Genomic DNA, 10,837 nt, shown 5'->3' with positions numbered 1-10,837 from the left:
GCAAAAGAACAGTTTTTGTTCTTTTAAGTTTGGGGAGGGGGGACTGTTTGTTTTTTTTCCCAGCACAATCTTTAGAAAAAGAAAGAAAAGTGAAACAAAACTTCTGTCTTGGGGTCTAGTTAAGAACATGCACTCTGAGGCAGCTTGGGTTCAGAGACTATCTCTATGGGTTACCCCTGTGTGACCTTGCAAATGTTCCCTCAAACCTTTGCCCCTTGGTTCCTGATATATAAAATATTTTAAAATGGGACCTACCTCCATGTGTCACCATGAGGGTGAGTTAATGTGCGTGGCAAGTGCTTCCAGCAAGACACAGAGCAAGAGATCACAGACCCTTAGCTCTAAACTGAGCTTCTGCAAGAAGCCCCAGCAATGCCGAACCATTTCGAGTTATCCAGACGAGCCAAGCTTTCTCTCCACTGGGTCTTTTCCCAGTTCTTCTCTAAATAGACATAGGTGTCCCTAAAAACCACCATGCTATGAAAAATTGTGCAATGAAGACCACAAGGCTTATAGGAAAATGGGGTTTAATGGCACAACACTCAAAAACATCTTCAGTGACACATTAAAAAAATACAGGAATCAAGATTTTAAGGGACTTACCTGGTGGTCCAGTGGTTAAGACTCTGCGCTTCCAACGCACGGGGTGTGGGTTTGATCCCTGGTTGGGGAACTAAGATCCCACTTGTCACATGGCCAAAAAAAAAAAAAAAAGGATTTTAAATGTTTTCCCTCAAAGGACACTATCAAGAGAGGGAAAAGAACCCACAGAATTGGAGAAATTATTTGCAAATCATTTATCTGATAAGGGTTCAGTATCCAGAATAGATATAGAACATTTATAACTCAACAACAAAAAGACAAACAATCTAATTTAAAAATGGGCAAAGGACTTGAGTAGGCATTTCTCCAAAGAAGAGATACAAATGGCCAACAGGTGTATTAAAAGACGTTCACCCTCATTAGTCATTAGAGAAATGCAAATCAACCACGATAAAATACCACTTCACACCCACTAGGATGGTCATAATTTTAAAAAGAAGGAAAGAAAAGAGAGAGAGAGAGATGGCCCAGAAATTCCACTCCAAAGTATATGTCCAAAAGCACTGAAAAACAAAAACTTGTACACAAATGTTCATAGCATCTCTAGTCACAATAACTGACATAATCCAAATGTCCATCAACTGATGAATAGGTAAACAAAATGTGGTAAATCCATAATATGGAATATTATTCAGCCATAAAAGGAATGGAGGACTGATGCATGCTACAACAGGATGAACCTTGAAAACATTATGCTAGGGGCTTCCCTGGTGGCGCAGTGGTTGAGAATCTGCCTGCCAATGCAGGGGACATGGGTTCGAGCCCTGGTCTGGGAAGATCCCACATGCCGCGGAGCAACTGGGCCCATGAGCCACAATTACTGAGCCTGCGCGTCTGGAGCTTGTGCTCCGCAACAAGAGAGGCCGCGATAGTGAGAGGCCCGCGCACCACGATGAAGAGTGGCCCCCGCTTGCCACAACTAGAGAAAGCCCTCGCACAGAAATGAAGACCCAACACAGCCATAAATAAAATAAATAAATAACATTTAAGAAAAAAAAAGAAAGAAAATGCTCCCTATTTCACTTAAAAAATTAATTTAAAAAAAACCATTATGCTAAGTGAAAGAAGTTGGATACAAAAAGCCACACATTGTATGATTCCATTTATACAAAATATCCAGAATAAGAATAGAAGAAGAGCTAACTATTGCGCTCTCACCACATGTCAGGTACTGTGCAAACACTTTTTACATGCATAAACTTATTTCATCTTTATAAAAACTGTATGAGGTATGTACAGTTATTACCTCCCATTTTACATATTAGAAAATTGAGGCACAAACCTAGGATTTAAATCTGAAGAGTCTAGTTATAGAGTATACTCTTATAACCACTATATAACCATAAGTAAAGACATTCAGATTTTAATTAAAAAAAAGAAAAATGAAAACTTAGTGCTGATTAATCATGTCTTGTCATTAAACTTGTGCTGTCCACAGAAGTCACCAGTCTGCAGCCACTGTCAGGACGAAGTCTTTTCTCCTTCTCTCAGCCTTGAATGCCTCTTTTTGGAGTATGACAGGCATGCGTTCCACACATGACTTGTTTGTGTCCTTTTTCTTTATCCATAAAATAGGCATAAATAGACCTACTTTGCAAGAGTGTATAAATATACAAAATGAACTATATAAAGCTCTATCTAGCACAATAACTAGGACCTCACAGGCAAGAAATAAATTAGAATATGAACTATTTTTTAAGTTTTTCCTGTTGTGTCCATCTCTTTCCTACAGAACTGGGTGTAGGCCCCCTTCTCTTTGCCAGCACAATGCACAGCACCTAGCAGGAGCCAGATAAATAGAGGATTTGCTTTGGTTGATGTTCGATCTATTTTGATACCATTTTTTCCTAATTGGAAAATTAGTGAATGTTCATTTTAAAACAAAAACTTAGCAGAAGACAAAAGCTGGGAAAATTTTAAGTTATCTTGACTATATTATTACATCTAGAAATAATATCATTTTTATATTTTAGCATTTATCTTTCCAGACTTACTTTTATGGATATTTATAATAATTCCAATATGGGATTATTCAAAACATATTCCTCTATGCAATGGTTTTTTCTTTATTTTTTTCTTTTTCTTTTTTTTTTTTGGCCACACCACAGGCATGCAGGATCTTAGTTCCCCAACCAGGGATTGAACCCATGCCCCCTGCAGTGGAAGCTTGGAGTCTTAACCACAGGACTGCCAGGGAAGTCTGAACAATGCTTTTTTCTTTAAAAAAAAAAAAATACATACAGATGCACACACATATTTTTCATGTGAAGACATACATATTTACCCCAAGTTTTAAAGTACTAATTATATTTTTAAAAACAAATTTTGTCTACAATATCTCCCTTTCTTATGGAACTAACATCAGACTGATTTATATTGAGTAATATATATTTTCAACATTTATTGAGAACCATTTATTGAACCAGCAATGGCTCCACACAGACCTCTGCCTCTGCCCTCATGCCAAGGTAAACCTTCTTTACACCTTGTGATCTCAGACAGAGAGGGTGCAGCAAGATGCAAATATTGAAAAAAATTTAAATGAGCAGCCAACCCCCAAGCAAGTGCATCATGTAAAGCAAATGTATGTGTCTGGTTTCATCTCTGACTCATTGATAGAAGTGAGTACTGGGGAGCCAGGGTATTATTTAGCCTAGCAAAGTCCTGACCAATTTAGTCTATGTCCTAGTCTGCTACTGAATCTATTCTCACTCCTACAAAGGGTGAGAGGCAGGCTGGTGAGGTAGAAAAAAGATGGACTTCACATTTCTTGATTCCACTTACTTCCTAGCAGGGTGTCCTTGAACTAGTTGCTTAATTTCTCTGAGGCCCATTTCCTTATCAGTAAAATAGAGATAGGAATAACTATCTCATCAAGTTGTTAAGAGGATTAAATGAGATCTTTCTGGATCACAAATCCAGTAGAAGCCTGATTTACTGCTCAAAGGCCCCCAGGGCGCTCCTGTGCCTTCCCGGTAAAATGCAATCCCCTTGGGAAACCTCTCCAGCCCACTTCTCACAGGCTCCCTCGCTCGCCAGCCACAGAATGCTACTTCCCGAGATACAGTCGTCCCTTCAATCCTTCACTCACCCAGCACATTTTTTTTGAGTCCCTGTTATGAGTGAGGCCCTGGATTAAATGTTAGTAATACACTGTGGAACCAGACTGACCTGAGGTCTGGTGAGGCCTCAAGGGAGTAAAGTGGCCATTACAGTCCTGTGCGCTGACTGATTCGAGAAGGAAGGGCAAGGTGCTCTAGGAGTGCATATGAAAGGCACCTTACCTAGACTTGAAAGGCCTTGGAAAGCTGTCTGAAGAAGTTGGATTGTATTTAGAGAGTGCCTCTAAAGGGATGTAGTGTGTGATCTTGCACAAATCACATCTCTGCATTTTTTTTTTTGTAGGTGAGTTGTAAGGCTAGAAGAGGTCATATTTACCAAAAGGAATAGTCTTCATCCCTTTGGATATACTTTCCAAAGGTTTAGCAAATCTCCCTCCCAGCACATTCTCCATTCCCTTACAACCTTCTCATGAAAGAGCCTTTTGCTGTTCACAGCCCATGGGTGAAATATCCCAGCAATGGGCTAGTAGAAGCGGGAGGTGCCCAGGGAAACTTTCCCTGAGAGCAACACAGGAATTTAGAAGAAGAAAGCAGGGGGCAGGGCAGGGGCAGGGGGATGATGGAATTTTTAAAAAATCACCATTCAGCAATCCAGACTGAGATAATTGATTCAGTCAAGGATCATAAACGGATGCTAAAATCATTAGGTGAAAAGTTGAGAAACAGGATGCTCAAAAATCCCTTAAGTGCTCGCTTCGGCAGCACATACACTAAAATTGTAATGATACAGAGAAGATTGGCATGGCCCCTGCGCGAGGATGACGTGCAAATTCGTGAACCATTCCATATTTTTATATGGGGATATATGTATACGTATAGCTGATTCACTTTGTTATACAGCAGCAACACAACAATGCAAAGCAATTATACTCCAATAAAGAGATTAAAAAAAATTTTTTTAATTAAAAAAAAAATCCCTTAAAATGGAAAGATCTGATGATCATCACCTTACCCAAATGATCAAACTCAGAGCTTTCCTCTGAAACATTTGGCAGGGTTCTTCTCCCATGTCTTTGATATTTCATTTCAAACTTTATTCTAAGTCTTCTTTTGCCTGTTTCTCAATACGTGTGTCTCTAGAGTTTAGTCTCCTGCCCTCTTTCCTTTTTATGCTACATGTTCTTCCTGGGCAAGCTCAGCCGCTCCCAAGATCTTAACCAAAAAGCTATTTGCTGAAAACTTCCAAATCTGTCTCCATTCCAGATCTCTTTCCACAGCTCTAAATTCATAGTCCAACTGCCTGCTGGCCTTCCTCACTGGGACTTCCTCAACTGCAACTTTCTTAGCACTTAACTTCTCTTTTCCTGGCCCTATTCAGGAATATTTCTCATCTTGCATTCCTTAACTTAATTAACGACCTCATGATCAATCAGTTATCCAAGCCAGAAATCTGGTGTTCTTTCTTTATTCATATTGTCAGCCAGGATATATTTATTATCTACTAATGGCAAGGTACTATGTTTATTGTTAAACATGCAATAGGGGCAAAACCAATTTCAAAACCTATTTACCAGAGGAAATAAACATCAATTAAATGGTCATAAAAATATATGCATAATTATAAATTGAGATAAATGTTTTGAGAAAAAAGAATAAGGAGCTGAGAAAATAAAACAGAGAACCTACCCCAGCTGAGGGGTAGGGTGGGAAAGGGGATAAGGAAATCAATTTCAGAAAATTCTTCTCTGAGAAAATATTTGAATTCAGATAAGAATTTGGAATTACTAAGCAGGGGAGGGAAGAGGTGTGTGGATAAAGAGGTGGTGGTCTCTAGGAAGAGGGAAGGACACAAAAACCTGGAGGTGGCAATTTTGAAGAAGTGAGAGAATGATGGTATGGATGGAGCACAGAGAACAATAGGAAGAGTTCAAAACCAGGCTGGAGCAATCACTGGGGCCAAAACTTGCTGAGCACCGAAAACCATATATAGTGTTTTGAACGTTATCTTAAAAATAATGGGGGACTTCCCTGGTGGCACAGTGATGAAGAACCCGGCTGCCGATGCATGGGACACGGGTTCGATCCCTGGTCCCAGAAGATCCCACGTGCCGCAGAGCAGCTAAGCCCGTGCGCCACAACTACTGAGCCTGCGCTCTAGAGCCTGCGACCCACAACTACTGAGCCCGCGAGCCTAGAGCCCATGCTCCGCAACGAGAAGCCACCACAACGAGAAGCCTGCTCACCCCAACGAAGAGTAGCCCGCGCAGCAACGAAGACCCAAAGCAGCCAAAATAAATAAATACATAAATAGAAAAAAGCGAAGGCATTGAATAGTTTTTTTTTTAACAACTGATTATCAATTTATTTAAAATGTTGATTTAAGCATCTGCAATGGTGACTTCAACCTCGACTCCTGGCTCAGTACCGATGGAAGTGATCTGCCTGACAATCTCAGAAGGACTGTGCCGTCAGTGAGTCACTTGGGGATCCTCATCTGGAAACAATCCCAAGTCTTAGAACCTTCACCACAAGGAGTTTTCCTTGTAGTTATTCTGAGTCTTGGTAGGCATCCGAACCGATCCTTTCGCTTTGAGATTCTTTTCCTTCGCGCCTCTGATCAGGTCAGCACTTACCCTCTGCAAAGACTTCAAGCTGCGGCTGGGGAGGGTGATTCTAATCCGGTGAATCGCCACCTCGGGCTTTCCGGTATCTTTAAAAGCCATAGCTGCGGACCGACTTGTTCCTCGGCGAGAGCGAACAGTGGTGAGTCAGGAGCAGGAGCGCGTGGCCCGAGGCTCCGCTGCAGCGGAGACCGCGTCTTCCTCCAAGAGAGCCATGGAAGAGTTTTAAGCAGGGTCGGGTGGCGATGGCAGTGTTCTTTACAATAGGCAAAAGTGGAAACAACCCAAAATGTTTATCAATTGGCGAATGGGTAAATATAATGTGGCATATCCATACAATGGAGTATTTTCATCTATAAAAAGCAATCAGAACTGATACATGCTACAACATGGATGAAAACACATCCATGAATGCGTTTTCACACACGGATGCTCAGAGAAAGAAACCAGTCATTAAAAACAACAACAACAACAACAACAACAACAACAACAACAACAAAATATATATATATATACATTATGATTTTTATAACCATAAAATGTCCAGAATAGACAAATCTATAGACAGAAAGTAATTCGTGTTTGCCTGGGTCTGGGGAAGTGAGTGGTGGTTGGGCAATGATGCTAATAGGCGCAGGGTTTCTTTTGGGGATGAGAAAAAGATGTAAAATTAGATTCTGGTGATAGTTGTACAACTCTGTGAATATATTACAAACCATTGAAACGTACACTTTATTTTTTAATATTTTGAACAATTTTATTTTATTTATTTATCTTTTGCCCACGCGCTGCGTGGCTTGCAGGATTTCAGTTCCCCGACCACGGATTAAACCCGAGCCACCGCAGTGGAAGCGCTGAGTCCTAACCACTAGACCACCAGGGAACTCCCTGAAACATACATTTTAAATGAGTGAATTCTATGGTATGTGAATTTTACCTCAATAAAACTGTTTTAAATTAGGAAAGAAAGAAACAGAGATTTAAGCCAGATGACAACATGTCATTTTTAAATAGATGTTACTCCTGTTCATTGATTCCAAGGTCCTCTTATTCAAGATATCAAGATAGCTTGGAAACTGGTCATCAGAAGTTCATTTGGTGTAGACAGAATCAAAACAAAAGGAATTTAATGGTTTTGAGTGCGGTCTCTCAAATCAGCTAAAGACAACATGATCAACTAGTGACTGATGTATTTATATATTTAACATCCTGAGAATGCTGTAGATACTCTGACAAAACTCTGAGGATTCAATTCATTCATTCATTCATTCATTCAACATCTGTTTATTGAGAACCTGTATGTGGTACTTAATAATGCATGCTTTAGGGACTTCCCTGGTGGTCCAGTGGGTAAGACTCCGCCCTCTCAATGCAGGGGGTCCAGGTTCCACCCCTGGTCTGGGAACTAGATCCCACAAGCATGCCACAGCTAAGAGTTTGCATGCCTCAACTAAGAAGTCTGCACGCCGCAACAAAGATCCTGTGTGCCTCAACTAAGACCCAGCACAGCCAAAATAAATATTTTTTTTAAAAAAAATACATGCTTTAAACAGTAGTCATCCTTTTAAAATATTAAATTGACACCCACGGTCTGACAATAGCACTGAATATTAGAAGTAGAGGCTATTCCTTACATCTGAATATAAGCTCTCCTAGTGCATGATTCAATTCTGGATAGTGGGAAGGTGGAAGCAGGAAACTGACATTTACTGAATGTCTACAATTTGTCAAGTACTGTGCTAAGTAATTCAAAAGTATGATCTCATTTAATCCTCACAATAACACTTTAAGGTGAGTATTATCTGCAGATGAATAAACTATTCAAAGAGGTTGTGTAACTTACCCAAAGTCATACAACCTGTAAGTTAGAGAGAAGATACTTGAAACGAGGTCTTCTGATTCTAAAAACAGCGTTTTGCTTTGTTTTGGGTTTGGTTTTGTGTCTGCTAGTTCCCAAGAGAACATTTTCATAAATTAATTAATTTATTCAACAAAGATTTATGTAGCATTACCATATGCCAGGCACTGTGCTGGACCCTACAGGTACGGAAAACAACCACTGACCTCATAGTGCTCACAGTCTAGCTAGGAAGACAAATCTTTTAACAAAGACAGTTTGAATCGTCAACATATTGTAAGATTCAACTGCCCTTATTGAATTTCACTGTGCTATGCAGTGTGTTGAATGCTTCTGCATTCAACAAGATCCCAGCCCCAACTTTCCTTCCCAACTGCATCTCCTGCCACTTCATCCAGGATCCTCTGTGCCAGACACACTGAAGTCTTCCCAGCAATGCCCTAACCCACTGCTCTTTCTTTTCACTTTCATTCTCCCTCTACTTTTGTATATGCTTCCCTTTCTGCCTTTTCCTACCTCTTAGGAAAAATAGATTTCAAAAGTTCAAGAGAGTGAAGGACTTTGGTGTCATTCTGAATTAGCCTCTTTGTATCACAGTGGCAAGTTACTTAATCTCCCAGCTTCAGGACCCCATCTATAAACTGAGAATGATAATAACCACCTCATATGATATTTGTGAAGATTAGAGTGATAAACAAGCAGAGTGTTGGCACAAAGTAGTTTCAAAAATGATTCTTGAATATGAGAATGAAGACAAGAAATGCTATGCATTAATAAAGGAAGAAATCCTTGAGAGTCAGGGATGCTTCATGAAGAAGGTAAGACTTAAATTACTCCTTGAAAGATGAGTAGATTCTGAACAGTCACAATTGCAGGAGAGAGGCTGGATAAAGACTTGCTCTTTTTCTGTGTTTTAAATATTCTTTTATGAGATACACTGTAGAGCAGCACCAGGAACTGGCTGTAATAAGAAGGTTAAGCCTCCTTTCTTGAATAGTTAGTACACTGTATTCATAAGAATGTGGCGATTCTTCCACCCTTTTTACTCTCCTGACCCAAAAATGGCTTAAGAACTTCTCTAGTTATCCATCCACCAACTCAACTTCTGAGCCTGACTGCAGATACCTCCTCCACAGATGTCTCCTTTTTGCCGTAAGCTCACAACCATTCACTGATTCTTTTTAACAATTATTTATTGAGATGCATTAAAATCCTAAATTTTTGTTGAACTTTGACTCAGCAGTTACATTATTAGGAATTTATTCCAAGGAAATAGTCATAGTTGTACACAAATACCCAACTATAAGAATGTTTATCACAAAGACAAAAAGCCAGGGCTTCCCTGGTGGCGCAGTGGTTAAGAATCCACCTGCCAATGCAGGGGACACAGGTTCGAGCCCTGATCCAAGAAGACCCCACATGCCTCAGAGCAACAAAGCCCACGTGCCACAACTACTGAGCCTGTGCTCTAGAGCCTGCGAGCCACAACGACTGAGCCCATGTACCACAACCACTGAGCCTGCGCGCCTAGAGCCCATGCTCTGCAACAAGAGAAGCCACCGCAATGAGAAGCCCGCACACCCCAGTGAAGAGTAGCCCCCGCTCGCCACAACTAGAGAAAGCCCGCACGCAGCAATGAAGACCCAATGCAGCCAAAAATAAATAAATAAATAAAATAAGTTTATATAAAAAAAAACAAAGACAAAAAGCTAGAGGCAATCTAAATGTCCAGCAATAGGGGATTAATTATATAAATCCTTGTAAATTCATGAAAGGTAATACCATACAGCCATTAGTGATGTATAAAAGAATATAGCATACATGTAAAAATACCGATGTGATTTCACACCAATATGTTAACAACGATTGTCTCTGGTGTGGCCTTATAAGTGTTTTATTTTTCTTTTCTATAATGAACACCTATTACTCCTGTATTAAGAAAGAATAGGTGGTTTTTTTGTTTTTTCCCAGAGCCATGTGGCTTGCAGGATCTCAGTTCCCTGACCAGGGACTGAACCGGGGCCATGGCAGTGAAAGCCTGCAATCCTAACCACTAGGCCACCAGGGAACTCCCTAGGTTTATTTTTTTAAGTTTATTGAGTTTCGTTTGTGGAAGTTCATATTAAAGGGAAAAGGCAGAAAATTATGGGAAGAAGCCAAAAAAGATATGTGAGAAGTGCCATATCCATTTTTCTGTAATGTTTTTTAATTGGAGAAAGTGGTGAAAGATTAGCTCTCTTTCTTAAGAAAGTTACCTTTTCTCACCTTTCTCTTTTTTATCTTAATAAATGCTCAATAAATATTAGTAGTATTTTAGTAGAAAAAGTCAAACGTTTCACAAATATTACGATACAGTGGCAGAATTGTCACACTTTTCATCTGAATTGGAAAGTTGCTAAATTTTGAAGTAATTTCAAAGTCCTTTTTACAGCTTTGAAAACCGTGTTTCTTCAGACTAGGCGAAGGTAGACTTGAATGAAAAGCAGTTTTTTTTCTTCCTCTCTCTTTCTATCTTTCTTTCTGCTGAAAGATCTCAGAGCACTTATTATTTTAACAATTAATAAAATTTTTTTCTCTTTTTTTAAATGTTTTTGTTTATTTATTGTTTTTGGCTGCATTGGGTTTCGTTCCTGCACACGGGCTTTCTCCAGTTGCAGCAAGCGGGGGCCACTCTTCCCTGCGGTGCATGGGTT

At 39.9% G+C, this 10,837-nt stretch overlaps 1 pseudogene across 1 annotated transcript; it reads right to left on the bottom strand.

Annotated features, from left to right (window-relative positions):
* Positions 1 to 510: 510 nt before the first annotated feature.
* LOC309659615 (small ribosomal subunit protein uS10 pseudogene) lies at positions 511 to 6,743 on the bottom strand (annotated as a pseudogene). The gene has a single exon. The product of its transcript is annotated as a small ribosomal subunit protein uS10 pseudogene (transcript).
* Between the last annotated feature and the right edge of the window lie 4,094 nt (positions 6,744 to 10,837).

Source organism: Balaenoptera physalus (assembly GCF_965194825.1).
Source record: "Balaenoptera physalus genome assembly, chromosome: 4".
Classification (NCBI taxonomy): Eukaryota; Metazoa; Chordata; class Mammalia; order Artiodactyla; family Balaenopteridae; genus Balaenoptera; species Balaenoptera physalus.
The sequence above is the reverse complement of the archived record's forward strand: the minus strand, read 5'-3'. Positions and strand labels throughout refer to the sequence as shown.